This window comes from Leptonychotes weddellii, chromosome X (genome assembly GCF_054177405.1).
Source record: "Leptonychotes weddellii isolate Sample4059 chromosome X, ASM5417740v2, whole genome shotgun sequence".
Taxonomy (NCBI): Eukaryota; Metazoa; Chordata; class Mammalia; order Carnivora; family Phocidae; genus Leptonychotes; species Leptonychotes weddellii.
The window spans coordinates 68,369,770-68,391,304 of NC_138385.1; the positions used below are offsets into that span (position 1 = coordinate 68,369,770).

At 43.7% G+C, this 21,535-nt stretch overlaps 1 protein-coding gene and 1 pseudogene across 1 annotated transcript in view; one reads left to right on the forward strand and one right to left on the reverse strand.

The window, feature by feature from the left end:
* Positions 1-21,535, forward strand: part of SHROOM4 (shroom family member 4) — a 187,272-nt gene that overhangs the window by 133,363 nt on the left and 32,374 nt on the right. The gene's annotated exons all lie outside the window — the stretch shown is intronic.
* LOC115938378 (U6 spliceosomal RNA) lies at positions 9,630-9,729 on the reverse strand (annotated as a pseudogene).

Sequence of the window (21,535 nt, forward strand, 5' to 3'; positions counted from 1 at the left end):
GGGGGCCGGGTGGTGGGTATTGAGGAGGGCACGTTCTGCATGGAGCACTGGGTGTTGTGCACGAACAATGAATCATGGAACACTTCATCTAGAACTAATGATGTAATGTATGGGGATTAACATAAGAATAAAAAAAAATTAATTCACTTTATGTGTGTGTGTTTTCATTTCAGGCATCTTTAATAGGGAAATATATTCTGGTAGATTAGTTTACAGTGTTTCTAAATAATAAATCATAAACACCAGTAAAAGAAAACATCTAAAATGTGCATATTTGTGAGTCAATTATATGTTGATTAACCTTATGTGCTTTTGCCATAATTCTTATGATTGTCATTTTCCCTTGCTGTCAAACAACAATTCATTTTTAGAACATAAGATGCATAATTACAAATGTTAATACAGCACCCTGCTTCATCTCATCCCCCTTTGCATTATGGCACAGATTTACTTTGGGGACACAATGGTACTTTCTCTCATTACTCATAGTAACTGTAATTAGACACTAAACTTGAGATATAAATATACTCATTATTTACCTATTTTGTTAATTAGAATTTTTCTTACACCAAGACTCTAGAAGAATAATGTTTATAATTCAACTAAGAACCATAGGATCCTGTTTGAAAAATAAAAATGGAAAGAAAGGAACCTGTTATGAAGAATAGAGCAATGGACTTGGGGGATTTAAGTGTAGAGTGAGTACTCAGTGGAAATCATGGAAATACTAGGCAAGCCCTAACCATCTCATAGTCTTGTCCTTACGGGTGATTCAGGGCTGTACTTCGCACCTGACAGGGATATGGTAAAGATTAAATAGGTACTTCATGAGAAAATCCCTAGAACACTACCTGATACCAGGTATATCACCAGTGAACGTGTACTGTTTTTAATATGACATTTGAAAATTAAAAAGAAATAGGCATTTTCTAAACATTAATTCACCAAATATCTCTTTAAATAGCAAGTTCCCATGATACAATGTCATTGATTTAATAAATATTTTTGAGTGTGAGTGCTTAGCATGTACATAGCAATATGTTAAACAATGTGGTGGTGATCATAGCAGAAGTATGCTCTAGCTCTGAACTCTAGTGGAGGGAGATGAGACATATATAGGTAAAATGGTTGAGCAAGGAAATACATGATTGTCAAAATGAGTGATACCAGCAGCAAGTGGTTATGAAAATTGGAAGAAGAACATCACAAGAAGCTTGCAAAAAAAAAAAGTTAAAAACGGGGGAGGTTGGCTGAATTCCTAAATGATATGTGGGAAGGCATAAAGAGAGGATGGAGAGAAACATAGGTTTGGAGACTATTAAGGAAGCCCATCCAACTTAAGATTTATGTAGAGAATCAGTAAGAGGAAAATTTGAATAATCTATAGAAAGTCCAGAAAAGCAAACTTTACCCAGTAGGCAGTGGGGAACTAATGCAGGATTGTGAATAAGTGAATAAGAATGAAATTGGCGTTTGTGGGAAATTGGTGTGGGTTGGACTGGATGTAGGGTGGCCATGTGGTATGATTGCTTATGTAGAGTAGACTAGAAGAGTTAATGGGGGAGATATTTCAAAGCTAGGATTTGGTGACTGATTCAGTACACAGGCTAAAGAAGAGGAGAAGTAAATGGTGGTTACAAGGTTTGAGCCAGTCAGACTTTTAAAGATGTAAAGCAAACAAATAAGATTTTTTAAAAGCTAAAGTAGGAAGAGTTAGGCTTGATGTCAATGTTTGTTTGGCTTTTCTTTGGTTTTCTCTTCAGTTTGAGGTGATTGATACATAGAGATTCAACTGGCAGTTGTAGAGCATAGGTAGAACTGGTGTGGTGCTCAGGTGAGAGATCGGGACCAAAGATTGTTCTAGACCCATAGAATGCTATTCCCAATCTAAACTAGTCTCAAGGGATGCCTTGGTGGTTCAGTCGGTTAAGTGGCTTGTCTTTGGCTCAGGTCATGATCCTGGGGTCCTGGGATTGAGTCCTGCATCTGGCTCCCTGCTCAGCAGAGAGTCTGCTTCTCCCTCTGCCTGCCACTCCCCCTGCTTGTGCTCTCTCACTCTCTCTGTCAAATAAATAAGTAAAATCTTAAAAAAAATAAACTAGTCTCAATTACACATAAGTATCTTTAGGTAATCACTTCCTCTTAAAAACATCATCTGCCCTTGACCTTCATTCTCCTCTAACAACTATTCTCTTTCCCTTCACAGCCCAGCTCCTTAAGCTCTTGAAGTGTTCTTATATTCATTGTCTCCCTTTCCTCCCTCCCATTTCCCCACTACAGTCTGGCTTCTTCCACTACTACAACACTCCTCTCTGTATAGTTCCAAGATGCATTAGTGTCCTCCAGGTTGAAAAAACAGGGAAGGAGCATCTTCCTTCTCCTTTTCCAATGGGCAATTTTAATAGAGTTTTTCAGCAGTATAGTACAGAGGAAGGAAGGTAGCCATTGATATATAATAGCATTGGCATCAAATCATTTACCAACTGGCCAACCTTTAGCAAGTTACCTAATCACAATTTCCTCATCTGTACGAAGATTTCTATAACCTTTGGAGTCATGTGGGTAAGTGAGATGACATGTATAAAGCCCTTTGGAAGAAGTTGTTGCTTAATAAATATTAGCCCTGTTGAATACTTCTTTTTGGAAATTTCTTCTCGTTGATTATTAAACATCTCTTTCTCCTGGTTTTCTTCCTACTGCTTATTTTCAGTTCTTTTTCCTTAATTTGTCTCCTAACTACTGGTATACCCTAAAACAGTGGTCCTCAAACTTGAGTGTGCATTAGAATTCTCTGGAGGACTTGTTAAGGAACATATTGGTGCCCTCCTCCCTACAGTTTCTGATCCAGTCAGGGCCCAAGGAGTTCTCAGGTAGTGCTGGTGCTGCTGGTCTGAGTATTGAACTTCGAGAACTGCTAACCTAAAGTTTGGTCTCAGACTCTCTTTCTCATTCTATGAACTTTTCCTGAGAGGCTTCAGGTACTGCTGATAACTCCCAGATATCTATATCCAGAGAAGACCCACACTTCTAGATTCCGGATTCAACTGCACATTACACTTCTTCACCAAGCTGTCTCCCAGACACATCATAATCTAGCATGCCCAAGGTGATTCTAAAGTACATATGGAAATATAAATCTATAAGATTAGTCAGGAAAGGTCTGAAAAAGAAGAGTAATAAGGGAGAAAGGGACCAGTTCCTTTGAAACATAATATAAAACTACAGTAATTAAAACAGTTTAATTAAAACTGGTGCATATTCATGTGCCAGATCAATGGACCATACTTAGGTCTAGAAATTGATCCAAAGACATAGTTTAGTATATGATTTTTAATATATGATTTTATCTTGAAATATTAAAGGTCTTTCAAAACAAGACACAAAGGAAGCCATCAAGGAGAAAATTGTTAAATTCGACTGCACCAAAGTTAAAATGTACAGCAGAACAAAAATGCATAAACAAAATCTAAAGACAAAAAACTGGGAAGAAGATTTTGCATCTGATATGGGAGCTTGTTCCCTTTATACATAAAGAGCTCTTGAGATTGAGAATCACTAAGGAAAATACCAACAAATCATTATAAAAGAGAAAAAAGGACCTAAACAGGCAGTCGAGAAAAAAAGAAAGTTGGTCTATAAAAATAAATGAAAAGATGCTCACCAACACTCATAATTAAAGAAATATAGATTTATTTAAGCAACAACTCTTACCTTAAGATACAACTTTCACCTATCAGAATGGCAAAACTCAGAGCGTTCGGTATACGTTATTTTTCGGCAAGCATGCGGAGAAACGCACTCTTACACCTTGCTATATACCTTGCTACTCAGAGTGTGATCCTTGGACCAGCAGTATCTGTATCAACCCAGAGTTTGTTAGAAATGCAGTTCCAACCCAGATCTACTAAATCAGAATCTGCATTTTAATGAGGACCCCAGGTGATTTGTTTGCCCATTAAAGTTTGAAAAGCATTGCTGTAATACATTGTTGGTGGAAGTGCAAATTAACATAACCTCTTTGGATTTCAGGAGACTTTATCACAAACATTCACATATTTTGTGAACCACAATTCCACTTTATCTAATAGATATAATCATCTGTGTGTGTGAAGATTACAGAAATATTCACTGCAGCATTATTTGTAATAGCAAAAAAAAAAAATAGAAACAACCTCAGTTTTCATTAATTGGATAAAGGTTAAATAAACTGAACAAAATTCACATGATATAATACTATCCAGTTGTTAAAAATTTGTGGAAAAGTACACACAGATATGAAATTATCTCCAAGATATATTGTTAGCACAAACATCAAGTTTCTGAACAATATTCTTGTATGCTTTTTTGGTGTTCTATTTTTATAATTCCCATTTTACAGATGATGTAAGTGAGGCAGAGATGTTAAATAACCAGCCCAAGGCCATACAGCTAGCAGTAACAGATTCAGATCCAGACAGTCTGCTTTCAGAACTTATGCTTTTAATACTATACCATACTACTTTCCAGGGATAAACAAGAAAATGTTAACAGTGGTTTCCCCAGGTGTGTGGAGGACTCATTTTTTATTGTTTATGCCTTTGTACTCTTTGAATGGTTTGCCTTCTGCAAATGTTGCTTTAAAAAAAAAATACTTAAAAATCAACTTGTCCAAAATTGGATTGATTTCCCTCCCTACTCTTCTGCTGGTATTGGTGACAGGCTGAATCACTTACTGAAGTGAGAAATCTGGTAGACATTCTGGGCTCCCTCCTCTTCTTTACTCCTCACATCTGTCCAATCAGACACCAGGATTTATTAGTCCTACCTCCCAGACAAGACAATTCTCAAATATAGCTCTCCACTCTATCCCTGAATCAGAGATCACTTGGACTGTAACATTTATTTCCTAAGTGGTCCACCTGCCTCTTTTCTCCCTGATGCCAACGGATACATCTTTCCAAAATGCAAATCTGGTTCTGCCACTGTCGAACTTAAAATCTTGCACTGGCTCCCCAGTGCCTGTGGGAAAGCCAAACTCATTTACATAGCGACTTAGTTCTCCCATGTTCTGGCCCAGCCTGCTTCTCTAGCTTTACCTCTCACCACCCCTCCTCTCACATCCTAATCTCAGTACACCATTTTTCCCTCCTATTTCCATGATTTTCACATGCTATTCCTTCTACAGGAGTACCTTTCATCTGGGTCAATCCTTACCCTTCCTTCAAGGTCAGACCTCAAGCATGGCCTCCTTTATGTAGATTTTTTGCCTGCAGGTTAGTAGACGTTATATATTCTGTGCTGGGCAGGTCAGGATACCCTAAAGTTCTGTGGTTTCTCAGTGTTCCACAGGACATGTCTCCAGTGTCAAAGCCCTCTTGCCTGAATGCTGTGCATTCATACTCCTTGTGGACCCCCAACATGGACTCCAACATGTGGACTCCCAACATTTTTCAATGCTAGTACTTACGTAGAAAGGGAAACACAAAAATACAAAAAAATATATTTCCCTTTCTACATAGGTACTAGAATTGAATTCATTCATTCATTCATTCATTCATTCATTCACTGAGAGCCAAGCAAGCACAATTCAAGATGCTGAGGACAAAGCAATGAACAAATTCTGTTCACTGCTAGAATTTTGAATACTTTATAATTTTCATTGTGATTCTGTCTTTTAGCGTTAGTGTTTTCAAATTAAATCTATATTTATGTATGAGTTTTGTTTCAATTTTACAAGCATTACCTTGACAAAATTTAAAATCCAATTTAAGTCAAGTCCAATTTTTAAAAAAATAACTGATTTGTTTATTCTCCATCCCAAGGGGAAGGAATGTGTATGATTGAGTGCAGGAGTGCATGCATGCCTGAGAGAGAGAGAGTGAGCAAGCAGTTACCCCGCAGTGAGGAAACTGGGTAAGGAGTGGGTTGGGGAGGCATGAGTAGGGGAGTTCATGTTCCCCAGAAGGAAAATAATTTTGTTTCAATTGCTGCCTTTTTTCTTAAATTGTTGTTTGAAAACCCTCTAAAAAAAACAAAATGAAAACCAAAGAAATGAAAAGCTTGAGCAACTAGAGGTTTGCAAATGTAAATACATCATATCAGGAAATTTCCCAGGAACTTATGCAGGACATTGGGGAACCATGCGAAAGCCTTTATGGAGAGAAACTTCAGAAGGGGAGGTAGATATATGGCAGCTGCTCACCAGCCCATACCCCCTCAAACAGGGAAGATGTGAGCAGAGATTGGCCCTCTTGGTTCTGGCACCTTCCTCACCATGAAGTAGTATGTTCCCACCTGCCCCTGGAGCCCAAACTCTATTCAGGCAGCCCACTCGATTATGTACACAGCCACTGACAGTTGAGGAGAGGCTCCCAGCCTGCCTTGGAAGACAAGACCCCACATAAGTCAAAGCATCAGCAGACATTATTTTATATATTTATTTATTTATTTTTAAAGATTTTATTTATTTATTTGAGTGAGTGAGAGAGAGAGAGAGATCATGAGCAGTGGGGAAGGCTAGAGGAAGAGGGAGAAGCAGGTTCCCCACTGTGCAGGGAGCCGGATGCGGGGCTCAATCCCAGGACCCTGGGATTTTGACCTGAGCCGAAGGCAGACACTTAATGACTGAGTCATCCAGGTGCCCAGCAGCCAGTATTTTTTTTTTTATCAGTTGCTTTTTTTTTATGTTATTTTAGTCACCATACAATACATCATTAGTTTTTGATGTGGTGATCCACGATCCATTATTTTCTTATAACACCCAGTGCTCCATGCAGTATGTGCCCTCCTTAATACCCATCACTGGGCTTTTTTTTTTTTAAGATTTTATTTATTTGCAAGAGAGAATGAGAGACAGAGAGCATGAGAGGGAGGAGGGTCAGAGGGAGAAGCAGACCCCCCGCCAAGCAGGGAGCCCAATGCGGGACTCGATCCCGGGACTCCAGGATCATGACCCGAGCCGAAGGCAGCCGCTTAACCAACTGAGCCACCCAGGCGCCCCCCCATCACTGGGCTTTTAAAGAAGCCATTTGAAAATCTGTTTTAAAATGCATGGTAGCATTCTTTAGAGTGATGGCTCTCAAACTTGGGTGTGCAGTAGAATCACTTGGAGGGCTTGTTAAAGTTCAGATTGCTGGGCCCTACTCCCAGAGTTTCTGATTCAGAAGGTCTGGAGCGGGGCCCCAGAATTTCATTTCTTTTTTTTTAAAATTTTTTATTGTTATGTTAATCACCATACATTACATCATTAGTTTTAGATGTAGTGTTCCATGATTCATTGTTTGAGCATAACACCCCGTGCTCCATGCAGAACGTGCCCTCTTTAATACCCATCACCAGGCTAACCCATCCTCCCACCCCCCCTCCCCAGAATTTCATTTCTAAACAAGTTCTCACTGATGCTGATGCTGATCTATAGAAAAAAAACTTTGAGAACCACTGTTTAGGGAAAAAGCACAGGAATTTGGAAGTGAAGAACTTGGTTTCAAGCCTTGTGTGATTTATTTCACCCCTGAGCCTGAGTTTTGTCTTTCCTGCAGTGGAGTTTATAAGGTGGTTGTAAGGATTAAATGGACCGGTGTCTATGAAAGTTCTTTGTGAACAGTATACAAATATTAGCAATTAGATGGCTTCACAAATGGTACTTGCTGCCACACCCCGCACCAGATTTTCCTGTGCCTTGTCCCCTTTTCATGCAATTTTGTCCCACCAGGACAGGCACTTGGGAAGAAACTATAGCCAAGAAGGCCTTGAGTAGGACGTCTGGGTGGCTCAGTTGGTTAAGCGTCTGCCTTCAGCTCAGGTCATGATCCCAGGGTCCTGGGATTGAGCCTCGCATCGGGCTCCCTGCTCCCTAGGGAGCCTGCTTCTCCCTCTGCCTCTGCCTCTCTCTCTCTCGCTCGCTCTCTCTCTCTCTGCCTCTCATGAATAAATAAATAAAATCTTAAAAAAAAAATGCCCTCAGTAGTAATTTCTTTCAACCCACTGGGCACAGCCTTGATGCTGACCCTGACTTGACCCCTTTCCTTTGCCTGGTCTCTCTTCAACTTGCTCCTTATTCTTCCAGCCCTGGCCACCTCTCACAGCAAAGAACAGCTCCCAGTACTGATATTGGGGTTAAAAAACCTGTCAGATGGAGGGGTTTTGGGGTATTTTTTGTTTTGGGGTTTTTTTGTTGTTTTTTGGGGGGGTTGGTTTTTGGTTTTGGTTTTGGTTTTGGTTTTGGTTTAGTAGTAGAATAAACAGAGGAATACACTACCAAGCAGCAAATCATTGGTTGGTGAAGCATTTTGCTAGTTGGTGGGCTCTAGGCTGATTTACCTGAGGGCAAAATCCAGATGTTTGAAATAGTTAAGTGGAATTACAAGTATAATTGCAGATTCCTAACTTAAATGTATCAGACAGTTGTATTGGACAATTGTCAGGGTAAATGATATATCCATGTAGAACGGTGTCTTTTTTCTTTGAAAACTTTTTCTCATTCAACTATAATGCAGTGTAGTGTAGAAAGCTTTGAAATTTTGTAAAGGCATAAAAAATATTAAGAAAGACCCTTAATATTCCTCATATCTGAGGTCATATGATACATGTCTTTCTCTGATTGACTTATTTCACTCAGCATAATACCCTCCAGTTCCATCCATGTCGTTGCAAATGGCAAGATTTCATTCCTTTTGATGGCTGCATAATATTCCATTGTATATATATACCACATCTTCTTTATCCATTCATCTGTCGATGGACACTCTGAAACAAATAATACATTATATGTTAAAAAAAAAAAAAGGAAGAAAATAGCAGGAGGGGAAAAAGGAAAGGGGGGAAATCGGAGGGGGAGACGAACCATGAGAGACTATGGACTCTGAGAAACAAACTGAGGGTTCTAGAGGGGAGGGAGGTGGGAGGATGGGTTAGCCTGGTGATGGGTATTAAAGAGGGCACATACTGCATGGAACACTGGGTGTTATGCACAAACAATGAATCATGGAACACTACATCAAAAACTAATGATGTAATGTATGGTGATTAACATAACATAATAAAAAAAAGAAATAAATCTAATATTAAAAAAAAAGAAAGACCCTTAATTCCGCCACATAGAGATAAATACCTACTGGGAAGATATAGTGTATTTGTATTCAGCCTTTTAATATGTGTATGATTATACATGAGTATAATGCATATATACATGCATTATACATGCATATATATTTTTTGAATTGGGCTGGTACTACATACAGGTTTATGTACTTTTCTTTGACTTACTATTATATTGTGAGCCTTTTCCAGGATCATTAAGTAGTCTTGAGAAACATGGTTTTTAATGGCAGACTATTATTCCTTCCTGTAGATGTATAATACTTCACTTAACTCTTCCTAAATGTTGGACTCTTAGGATATTCCTGTTTTTAGCATTATAAATATCCCTGCGGTACATGACACTTCATGTACATAAATCAATGTGTGCATGTCTGCTTGCTCTCTTAGGATAGAATCCTAGGAGTGAGAAGACTGGATCAAAGGGTAGGAACATTTTTTAAAACAGATGTAACTCACATACCATCAAATTCATTACTTTCAAGTGTGTCATTCAGTGGTTTTTAGTGTATTCACAAGGTTGCGCAACCAGTAATGCTGTCTAATTCCAGGGGAGAAAAATGGAGTGCTTCATAAATTTGCATGTCATTCTTTGCAGGGGCCATGCTAATTTCTGTATCATTCCAATTTTAGTGTATGTTGGCTGAAGCAAGCACAGTAGGAACACTTTAATGTCTCTTGCTATGGCACATTTCCCTCCAGCAAATGTGTACCCATATCCTTTCCCACCCAGCAGTGCGTAAGAATGCCTGTGTTCCTGCAAATTTGTTGACACTTAGTTTAAAAATACATATTGCCGATATCATTGAAAATGGCATTTTATTGTTGTGTCTCTCTGATTAGCTTTTCTTCTTCTCCCACCTGAACTCTAGCTGTTCTGTGGAGACCCGTCACCCACCCTCTTTGCACACATTTACTACGGGCAGTTACGTCCACTGTAGCAGCATCCACTGCCTCCTCTTGGGATAATGACCGCAGGTCCAGAGCCTGCCTTAATCTCTTTCTAGCACTGCAGCCCAGACATTAAGCTGCTTGCTAGGCATGCCTATCTACATAATTCAACAGCCTATGAAACAAACTCCTGTCTAAAATCAAACATTTCTCCTGCAACCAGCTTCTGCTCTGACTTCCCTATCTAGATGAGTAATAGCACTGTTCTCCCACGTGCTTCATGGTCACGTCAACCCCATTCTCTCCTCCGTATTTAGTTAGTAGTCCGACCTTGTTGATTCTGTCTCTCATGTCCTCCCTCCCATCCTTCCCTTCTGCTCCATCCCCGCTGTCTTGCTCTATCGTATCTGTGGTGCTAGCCTGCTCACTTCTCTGTGCTTTCAGTATTTGTCCACATAATTCGTCCTACATGTGGCTACCAGCATAACCTTCCCAATACACTGCTTTTACCATGTTGCTCTCCTATCCTGGAACCTCCAAAACCTCTCTCTTGCCTCTTGGGTTATATTAAGTAAATGCTTTACCCTGACACTGTGGCCCACCATATTCTTACCATCGTTTTTATTTTACTTCCTGTGTGCCTTATAGAAACCACACGTTCTTCATTCAGCATATTCCCGCTTTTCCCCCTCTTGTTTATGCAAAACCTGGCACGACTTCTCCAGCCTCCTCCAGTTTAAACTGGGTCTTCAAGACTTAGCTTAGAGGTGCTGTGAAGTCTTCCTTGATTAACCAGCTGTGCTTTCTCCTTTTTTAAACACTCCTTCTGTCAGCATTTCCTTCATGACATGACATTCTCGTTAGGGTTTAGTGGTTACTTAGGTATTTCTATTCATCCCCTATCACATTATAAATTTTTTGAGCACAGGGATTATATAGTCTTCATTTTGGCATGTCCCATAGTACCTCTCCATGTACCTTAAATGTAGATGGAAGTTCCATCAATGCTTGAATAAAAGAATGGTGAAGACTGCCAACTTTTTTTTTTTTTTTTTTTTAGAACTCCTAATGACTCAGTTTCGGGAATGAATTCTGTGCTAAGAAGGTACAGATGCCAGATGACCCAAATGTCATGGTGTCTTCTTTTTCCCTCACTCTCCACATTCAATCCATCAACAAGTCCTGTCAGCTCTACCTCTTCAAGATATCTCTAATCAAGCTTCTTTTCTCTACCCTACTGCTTCCTCCCTAGAACAAACCACCATCATCTCTTACCTACAAGAGACTTTCCAACTGGTTCCCTGGCTTCTACTCTTGTCCTACCTAAATCCATCAGTCAGGTGAGATCTTTATAAAACTTCAATCATGGTAGTCCCCTGCTGAACAATGTCCACTGCCTTCCCACTGCAGTGAGATTTAAATGTATGCTTCTTACCTTGGCCTTTGAGAACTCCACCATCTGGCCTTGGCGCTTTCGCAACCTCATCTCCCACTACTGTCCACCTAGCTCACTGTGGTCCAGCTCCACTGAGCATTGGCCCTTCCTCATTGTCATGTTTGCTCAAAGCAGAGTGAGTGGGTGCTCTTGGTTCTACTGGGGTATTCACTATTGTTGGCTTCATGTCCTTAGTAGTGGAGATGAGTTGAAGAGTGGCCAGAAGTAATTCTAAGGGCTTTGAGACTTGACTTTGGGGGAAACCTCTGTGGGTTCCATCATCCCCCTGAAAAGAGGTATCTCTAATACTGAGTTTGAGCAGAAGAAGATATTTGGCTTAAGGGGAGAAGAAAAGAAATCTTGTATTATTCCCATAACCTCCTTCCCACGGGATACGACAAATATTACTAATAGAAACCAGAGCTGGGGGACAAACAACCTCCACCTTCTTTATCACTCTGGGTGTTGGTTTAGGAAATTGGGCATCATAGCAGAAGCTGACTCAGAAGATGGTGCTCTATGAACCTGTTGTCATTTTCCCTGTGTGCTCTCCAGAAGTCTCCCTGAGGCCTCTAGTGATAGACTCTTAGCTTTTGTATATACAGGAAAGTGAGAAAAAGTCTCTTTCATTATTCAGTCTTGACTTGCTCCCCTTGCTTCTAGAAGCTGTGAAATATGCACTGTCAACCTCCCTGCCTTTGGGATCACTGACAAGAAGCAGTCTATGATGTGTATGTCTTATTAGACTACACATAGAAAAACTAAAATATGCTCTCCAGTGCACACTGAAAGAGAATTCCAAGTAGTATGTTTCTGAAGTACTAAGCATTTTTTAGCTCCTCATATTTGCAAGGCTCTCCTGCATCATTCACAGTTTGCCTCTTTCCAATCTTCTTTCAAAAGAGGTGTCCCCATGTTTTAAAGATTCCAATGTGAAAATGGATACATGAAAACAGAAGGTCAAATATAAAGGCCCAAATCAGATGAGGTATCACTGCCTACTTGGAGAGCCAAAAGGCACCCCCTGACACACACCACAGCATTTGAGGGAGTCTTTCTTTCCACCACAGCATTCCCTTTCTTATTCACTACCCTGGGTTTCCTTTTAGCTAGGGATGGACCCCAAGGTGGAGCGTGGAGAGGGGGATCCAGCAGATTTATACAAAAGAACTTGACCTGAGTATTCAGAGAAGTAAGGGGAGGTTGGAAGAGGTGGGGAAGGTGGGGAGGCAGAATGATACCAAAGCCCCTTCTACATAAAATACCCACATTTCAGGTGACCCAAATTATAACTTCCCCAGACTGACGAGAAAGCCACTGTTGGAAAAGTTGTCTTTAAAATTATACATACATGCACACACACTTACACACACACATACACACATACATGTACATATTCCCCCTTGGTTTGGTCTGTAATAAGAAAGGGTCTCCGGACTCCTGGGTGGCTCAGTCAGTTAAGCGTCTGCCTTCAGCTCAGGTCATGACCAAGCCCCACTTTGGGCTCCCTGCTCAGCGGGAAGCCTGCTTCTCCCTCTCCCACTTCCCCTGCTTGTGTTCCCTCTCTCGCTGTCAAATAAATAAATAAAAGTCTTAAAAAAAAAAAAAAAGAAAGGGTCTCTGGATCACCAGGCTGCAAGGCCCCCCACTAACAGTGGGGTGTGAGTGGGCCTTCGTAGCTCTGTATCCCTCCATGGTGATCAAGCAGCTTTTCCCCTATTTTGTCAGATAAACAAGCCGTGCATTGTTCTGTCCACCAGTCGGTGTGCAGGCTTCCCTTCCTGCTGAGCTGGCCAGGATGAGCTTGGACTCCTTCATATGGGGCAGGTGGAATGTGCTGTTCAGGGGGAGGCTGGAAGAACCACAGAAAGTAAACAGAGCTAATCAAGGACACTTTTGTGCTTCTCCTTATCTAAACACTTTTCAAAAGAGGAAAGAGCCTGCAGTAGGTTATGGCCCAGACCTCGGATTAAGCACAATCCCCAGCAACACAGGCCGTATTTTCCTTCTTGCCCTGGGTTGGGGCAGAGCTATGGTTCTCTTTCTCTGTTTGCCTCTAAGTATTGTTTGACGGGTCTGCTGGGAGCCAGGGTCAGAGACAGGTAGTGCTGTCAGAAGATACTGGGGTGACAGCCCACCAGGGCACTCATTCCAGAATTTTTCTGCCTCCCTCTCCTCATCTCTCGCAAGTTTTTTACCAGAGGACTCTTCTGGGAGCTAGCTTCTGGCTTATCTGCCACTTTCACCTGCATGTGCCCATCCTCCTCTTGCACCCATGCCAAGTTCTTATTTTCTGAGTGCTTGGAAAAGAAGCAGTCATCTTGGGACACCTGGGTGGCTCAGTCGGTTAAGCGTCTGCCTTCGGCTCAGGTCATGATCCCGGGATCCTGGGACTGAGCCCTGCATTGGGCTCCCTGCTCAGGAGGGAGCCTGCTTCTCCCCCTGCCACTCCCCCTGCTTGTGCTCGTGTCCCTCTCTCTCTGACAAATAAATAAAATCTTAAAAAAAGAAAAGCACTCATCTTTACCTTCCCCCAAACATAGGAGGTTATACTTGGTCACCTAATCTGGAACTCAGCAGTGCTAAGGGAGAGGATACCCCTTTTACCCCCACCCCCTTCCCCAGCCTCTCTCTCAACTCCCAAACTGGCCAAACTGCTTGTGTTCCTCTTTTATCTTCCTTTGCCTATGGATTTTTCAAGTATATGCTGTCTGTGCCCACCTGCCCATCCTATCACCTCACCTGGTGACTCCCCAACTCATCTGCCCACCCCACCTCCCCTACCTCAGCAAGTCCCAGGAGCATGTTTGCACCTCTCATCATAATTTCCTCCACCTCACCTGGCCACTGAGAGGGCCAGACTACTGTCAAACTCTTTTTTCTTTATTTTGTTAGGACATGGGGATCAGCAGGCCTCATCAGGGAAGCACTGTTAGGTGCTAGGTTGCTGAGTGGAAGGAGGAAAAAAGGCACTTGGTGACCAGAAGATTAGGGAAGGCTGGGCATCGAGGCCTGAGTAATGACACGAGAAGAGACCGTTTATCCTGCTGCTTTTTCGGACCAGGGCTTATCCTGGTACTGTATTGTGTGTTGTCAAAGAACGGTGATCACACCAGCGGCATTCGCATTACTGCAGAGCTTGTGAGAAAGTCAAATCTGGAGCCCGCTCTAGACCTACTGACACAGAATCTGCATTTTAACAAGATGGCCAGGCCATTAGTATGCCCACTAAAGATTGAGAAGCTCTGAGTACTTGAGTACTAGGTTTGGCTTTTGAACATTCTTTTACTTCTTTCTTTCTTTTTTTTAATTAGGTTTTGTATTCAATTCCAGTGTAGATACAGTGTTATATTAGTTACAGGTGGACAATATAGCCATTCAACACTTCCATCCCCGGTGCTCATCCCAACAAGTGCCCTCCTGAATCCCCATCTCCTATTTCACCCATCCCCCCAGCCCTCTCCTCTCTGGGAACCATCGGTTTTGAACCTTCTTTTAACTAGTCCTTTCGCTTTCATCTTCATTTGGCTCGCAAAAGTTATTTTTCTTGCTGTTAACAATACTTTGCCCATTATTATTTGGGGTAGAAGATAATATTAACAGCAGGCCCCATTTATTGAATGCCGGCAGGTGAGAAAAATGGAAGGTCTGTGACATGCCCAAGGCCAAACAAGGAGTGAGTGGTAAAGCTGAGACTCCAAGCCAGATTGATATGCCCATAAAATCCCCAGCCTTCCTCTGTACAGTACCAACTACCAAAGGAGGGCCTATAGGGCTTCTTTGGATGGCACCTGCCTTTTGGGGAATAGACAAAAGTCAACCCAGACTTCCCTGGGCGGTACAGAGGGAAGAGAGGGCAAGAGGCCTCCGGGCATGATTTCCCCAGAGAGGAATGGTCTGGGCATCCTTCTTGTCCTGAGGGGGCTCATGTAAGCCCTCTTGGGCCAGAAATTGCTGGACTTAGGACCAGAGGCCAAGGGAAACTGGAATGGGGATAAGGAGTATTACAAAGGGAAACCCCCAACTCTAAATCCCAGAGAGAAATTAAACTCTGATGCCTGACTTGGGGCTTGGGATATGCAACAAATTCACGTGGGGTTGCTCTGGTTTCTGGCTGTCGCACAGGTCAGTGAGGACATCATCTGAAGCCCCAGCCTGGGGCCTAGGACTATGACGTCAGAGCATGCTACAGCTGGAAGAGTTGTTTGTTTCAATGGAGCGCAATGTTTTATTTTGCCGAGAGGAAACGGAAGCTCAGCGAGGGGGAGTAAGTTGCCAGAGGTCAGAACAAATTCATGGCAGAGCCAGGGATGCTGACTCCAAGCGCCACTATTCTGGAGTTGGGGTCTCTGCTGCGAAATGAGGTTTTCCTTGGATCTGCTCAGATGCCCACAGGAAGTGCAGATCCTGTAAACTACGACCCAGACTGGTTTGTAAGTCTTTCTGTCTCAGCAGGACCTTCCCCTTGGAAAATCTCTAGGTCACTTGCCCCCAGCTATGTAAAAGAAGCCGTAGTCCTTCCTACTTGCTCTTCTGGACCTGGAGGCTGCTAGGCTTGGCTGATCTGGGCTTCCCTTTTCTGGGGCCCAGCGGACCTACGGAGATGGCTGGGTGGGGTCAGCTCAGTTCAGGAAGCACAGGAATTCTTTTAAGTGTGTGTGTCTGGGGTATTTTTCTCTCTCACTTACGTGTATTTTTAAAAATTCTTTTTAGACACTCGCTTTATCTTTCCCAAACATCATTTCCTTGCTCCTTTCCTGAGTTCTAGCAGTGGCTGGGGGCCCAGCTTCCTTATTGGCCCCTGAGCTGTGGAAGGGGGTGGGCCAGGGCCCAGGGGAGGCTGGAGTAGGGAACAGGGGGGCTGTTTATGCTGCTGGAACTGCCTTTCATCCTTCCCTTTGCCACCAGGGTGCTGGCTGGTTTCTGGAGCTGCGTCTTCACTCCCGTCCCGCTCTCTGACACTGGCCTTCAGTCCCTGTGGCTGTGGCCACATCTAGGTCCACCGGCTGATGGCCATACCTTGCCTTCAATGCTCCTCCTCTCTGTTCTCGGAACTGAGACCTGACTGTGCCTGAGCCCCTTGGATCACACTCAGGAGCTGGGGCTGATGGCTCCTCAGCTCAGGAGGTCTTAACAGGAAGGCAGATGGGTCCCAGCTAAGGGAAGATCCAGCCTGCAGAAAGGAGCCCCGGGGGCTGGCTGGAGGGGTTGTTGGGCCCCTGAGCTGGCTGGATACCCAGCTTTCTCCTGAGCCATCTCCCCACCAGGGGCAACTTCCATGGTAGGTACTGCTGGTAGCCATGGCTGCCGCCTCTCTCCCACCCCTTTCTGCTTTCTTTCTTCAATGTCCCTTTATTTCTGCTTCCTAAGAAAGGAACTTTGGGATAATGAATGGTTGGGTATGCGCTAATGACAGTACCTGAGCCAGGCTTGGAAGAAAGGGCGGGCCACTGGCACCATTCCTTCCATGGTGAGGGCCTGGACCTGCATGATTGGTGGTTGGCATTTTCTTTCCTCTCTGCTTATTTCTCTTCATCCCTCTTCCCCACTGCATAAAGAGGGTATGGTTTAAACTCTAGGACCACCGGGACTTTCCTTTTCTGACTGCTTCTTGTGGAAATAGCTAGGAGAAGCTACAGATATACCAGCTCATTGAGACAGGTCCCTCTTTGGGGAGGAGGGGTCCTGCGGTATCCTAGAAAGGACTGGAGGTTCTGAGCCTCATCCTCATGGCAAAGCAATTTCAGCTTTCTGAAGTTGGCAAAGTGGTTCAGCTCTCTGTGTCTCTGTTTCCTCATCTGTTAAGTGGGGATAATAATAGCTCTTACTGATAAGGTTGGAGTGAGGACAGAATCAATTAATGGATACAAAGTGCTTAGTGCGTGGCACATCTTAAGTATTCAATAAGTGGTCCCTGTTGTTATTTTTTTTTTAAGTTCATGGTATGTCAGGCACTATGCCAAGTGATTTCAACACATGATTGCATTTAATCCAGGCTATAACTCGTGAGTAAGGGATAGTTATCTTCCTCATTTTACAGATAAAGAATCTACAACTCAGGGAAGTGACTTGCCCAAGGTCACACATCTAGGAGTGGAATGTAAGTATGGACTGTCTCCAAGTCTAGGGATGTTTAGGAATAATACTAGACCAAGTATCGGACCCTATAGATAGTTTCCTCTCCTTTCCAAGCTAGGGCTAAAAGGCCCCAGCTCTAGCTGCAGTTCCTCTGCTAGGATTTTTCTTCCCCCAGTTTGTGGTTTTCTCCCCATGGTCCCAAAGTCCCTACTGCCTTGCTTCTGTCTCCTTTGGGATTGTTTCCTACTCCTGGAGAAACCCTAGCGAGTAGGGGCCTTTGTAAGCTATGTTTCAAAGTGGGACAAGGGAGTGGTGTAGCAGAACCTTGACAGTGGGTAGACAAACCCAGTGGGAGTACTCTTGAACCATCGAGAAGGACAAGTCTGAGCTGATAATCCTTGTTATAGACTATGTACTATTTACTGAGCACTTGTTATGCATCAGGCTGTGTCTCAGATGCTTTGAGAATATTATCCTTAATCCTCACAATAACCCAGCCAGGTAAGGATTATTTTTCCCTTTTTCAGATAAGAAAATCAAAGCTCAGATGGGTTAAGGTGACTTGTGTAGAATCACTCATCCAAAGTGGTAGGGTTAGGATATGAACCAAGATCCATCTACTCGTGTCTGTCTCCTTGCTTACTGGCCCAATACAGTTGGTGGGATGAAATGATGATAAGCAATATAAAAACATCATATTATTATGGGCCAAATTGTGAGGACTTGATTACTAAGGACAAGCACCCAGGAGGACATGGTACTTGAGCAGTACCTTGAAGAACAGGTAGGGTTCAGATTGACAAAATGAGAGCGGGATTCCAGGCAAAGGGGACAGTTAGAGTAATAACTAAAATTGGTTGAGGGCTTACCAGACTTTGTTCTAAGCAGCTGACATGCATTGTCTCATTTGTTCTTTACAACCGCACGAATTAGGTATTTTATCCGCATTTTACTACAATGGAAACTGGAGCTCTGAGAAGTGAAGTCACCTGGGTAACGGAACAGAGCTCCTAAGTGGTAGAGCTGGAATTCAAACCAAGGTGCTCCATCTCCAGAGCCTGTGCTAGATTCTGTTGGAAAACCAACAGCAAAGGCACAAAGTTGGTTGCAGGACATGATTGGAGCGCAGCCATGGGAGATTGGGCTGCGTGGGTAAAGCTATCTTACAGACGGCTTTGAAAGTCGGATCCAGTTTATATTTGATGCAGAACAGGGTAAGAAATAGGGAGCCATGGGGCGCCTGGGTGGCTCAGATGGTTAGGCGTCTGCCTTCGGCTCAGGTCATGATCTCAGGGTCCTGGGATCGAGTCCCGCATCGGGCTTCCTGCTCCTTGGGAGCCTGCTTCTCCCTCTGCCTCTCTCTCTCTCTGTCTCTCATGAATAAATAAATAAAATCTTTAAAAAAAAAAAAAAAGAAAGAAATAGGGAGCCAGCCAAGATTCTTGAATAGGCCAGTGCTACGATTCAATGGGTGTTTGACACGATATGATCTAAAAGCAATGACTGGAGGGTGCCTGGGTGGTTCAGTCGTTAAGCGTCTGCCTGCAGCTCAGGTCATGATCCCAGGGTCCCGGGATCCAGCCCCGTGTCGGGCTCCCTGCTCAGCGGGAAGCCTGCCTCCCCCTTCCCTCTGTCCCCCCGCCCCCGACTCATGTTCTCTCTCTCTCCCCCTCTCAAATAAATCAATAAAATCTTAAAAAATAAATAAATAAAAGCAATGACTAGAGGTGGAATAAGGGGAGGCTGGCTGGCAGACTGACACAGTATTTCGGATATAAAGTGTTAAGGGCCTGGACTAGAATAGAAGGGGTTGGTGGCAGGTTCTGTGGAGGAGAAGTGTGATTATGTGCAATAGTCTCAATGAAAATGAGGAGAGAGAGAGAGAGAAGCCAGAAAGATATAAAAGAAGACTCAGTAGAACTCAGTGAGGGACTGGAGGGTTGGGGAGAAAGTGGTGTCAAGGCTGACCACCCACATGTTAAACCCTGGACTCAGAAAAACTTCGGAAATCCTGGATATGGAAGAAGGGCCCCAAATAAGAGAGGTACCCTGTTCTCCACTGTATTCTCCCTCAGTGCCTAGAAGCATAGTACACAGTAGACACACATGGTTCATAGTATGTAGCAGTACATAGTACTTCCGTGAGCTGCTTTATACATAGTTGTTAATGGTGACTACCACCTAAGAGTAGCTGGAAGGATTTCTAGCATCATGGCTTTGTGCATGAGACTCTGGAAGAGAGCCCCCACCTCCTCCCCCGCCAAGGTCTTCTTGTGCTTCAAGCCTCCCTGCTGGGCACTCTGAAACCCATAATAGAGCACTATAGTTAAAAGTGGGGGCCTCACTTGGCTTTCCTCCCCATAAATCCTAGCCAGGGCTGCTGACCTGTGGCTCTGGTTCCTGAACTTTGACAAGCAGCTTCCCTTGCCCTTCCTCTCACACCTCCTTGTCCGTGTCTGGCCTGTTACCACTCAACCCATGTTTTCCCCAGCAGGGCCATTCTTCTCAGGACTATCTTTTTAGGCCTTGGGCCTCTAGAGCCGTGTACTTCTGGGATTTTCTGTGTTTCCGCTGGGGTGAGGGGCATTCCCAGCTAGGATGGAATCCAGCTCAAGTCTATTCATACTGCTCCTGGGAGGTAGGGAGCTGATTTAACACACTAGATAACAAGCTTGTTCAAAACAGGGCCCCTTATCCTAGTCAACTCTGTACCCTCAGTGTCTAGTATGGAGCTTGTCACAGTAAATGACTGCATAAATTAGTAAAGAAGCTATCCTCTTTCTCTCTCACATCTCCTTATTTATCATCCTTTTCTCTTACTCTGTCATTCATCTCTCTCTCTACCACCCATTCCCCTTTACTATGTATTTCTCTATAACGTCTCTCAGTTTTCTCCCTTTCTGTCATTTGTTTTTCTTGGTATCCTCTCTCACTCTTTTTTTTTTTTTAAGATTTTTATTTATTTATTTGAGAGAGAGAGAGCACAAGCAGGCAGAGGGGCAGAGGGAGAGGGAGAAACAGACTCATTGCTGAGCAGGGAGCTGACGTGGGTCTCCATCCCAGGACCCTGGAATCATGACCTGAGCCAAAGGCAGACGCTTAACCGACTGAGCCACCCAGGCGCCCCGATCCTCTCTCACTCTTATCTCTATCATCCACCTGGTCCTTCTGACATCTGTCTTTTTCTTGCTTACTTGCTTTCTGTCCCTTCCTCCCCCACCTCATCAGTCTTCTCCTAATCTTCTGGCACAACCCATGTCCCATGTGTGCTCTGCTCTTCCCCATGTCATTCTTCCCCACTTGCAAGGGCAGCGTCTCTTCACAGGGAATATACCAGAGGACAAGAATGGGTCTTGTCTAAGCCGGTCAGCACAAGAGTAAGGCGGCGGCCTCCAGCACCAGACAGACCCTGTGGTTGCATCCAGGGCCTTGGCCTCAAACCTGTTTCCCTTTAGGTACCCCTGCCGTGCTGAGCAGCCAGTCTCTTCTGTCAGCCTCGCCCTGCGCCCTTCACCACTTTGTGCTATGTTCCCTGGCAGGAGTTGGGGCTCTTTGCCCCCCTCTTTGCCTGCAAACACGGGCGTCTCACCTCTGTACCCATCTTAGCCTTCACTCTCTCAGGGCCTTCACCAGGCTTTATTTGAATTCGCTCTCTCGCTCTCACTCATCTGTAAGCTCTCAAGGGCAGAGATGGTGTTTGATTCCTGTCTGTATCCCCAGAGCTGTGCCCAGACGGTACATACAACAAATGCTTATCAAATGAACAAGTGAAAACTGGAGGATTCGCAGCCTCGTGTTGACTTGTTTGAACTTCCCAATCACTTGCCTCTTCTTTTCGTAGAGAAAAAGTGGGAAGACTGACCAGATTGATTTTTTTTTCCTCAAAGAAAACTTAGGGTAGCTCACTGTTTACTGGGCAGCAGTACTCATTTCTTCCACAGATACTTACTGAGCATCTACTATGGTGTCTGGCACTGCTTGGGATACACCCACGAGCAAAACCGCCCTGCGGAGCCAACGTTCCGTGTAGCCACACCTCGCCCTCAGGATGAAGGA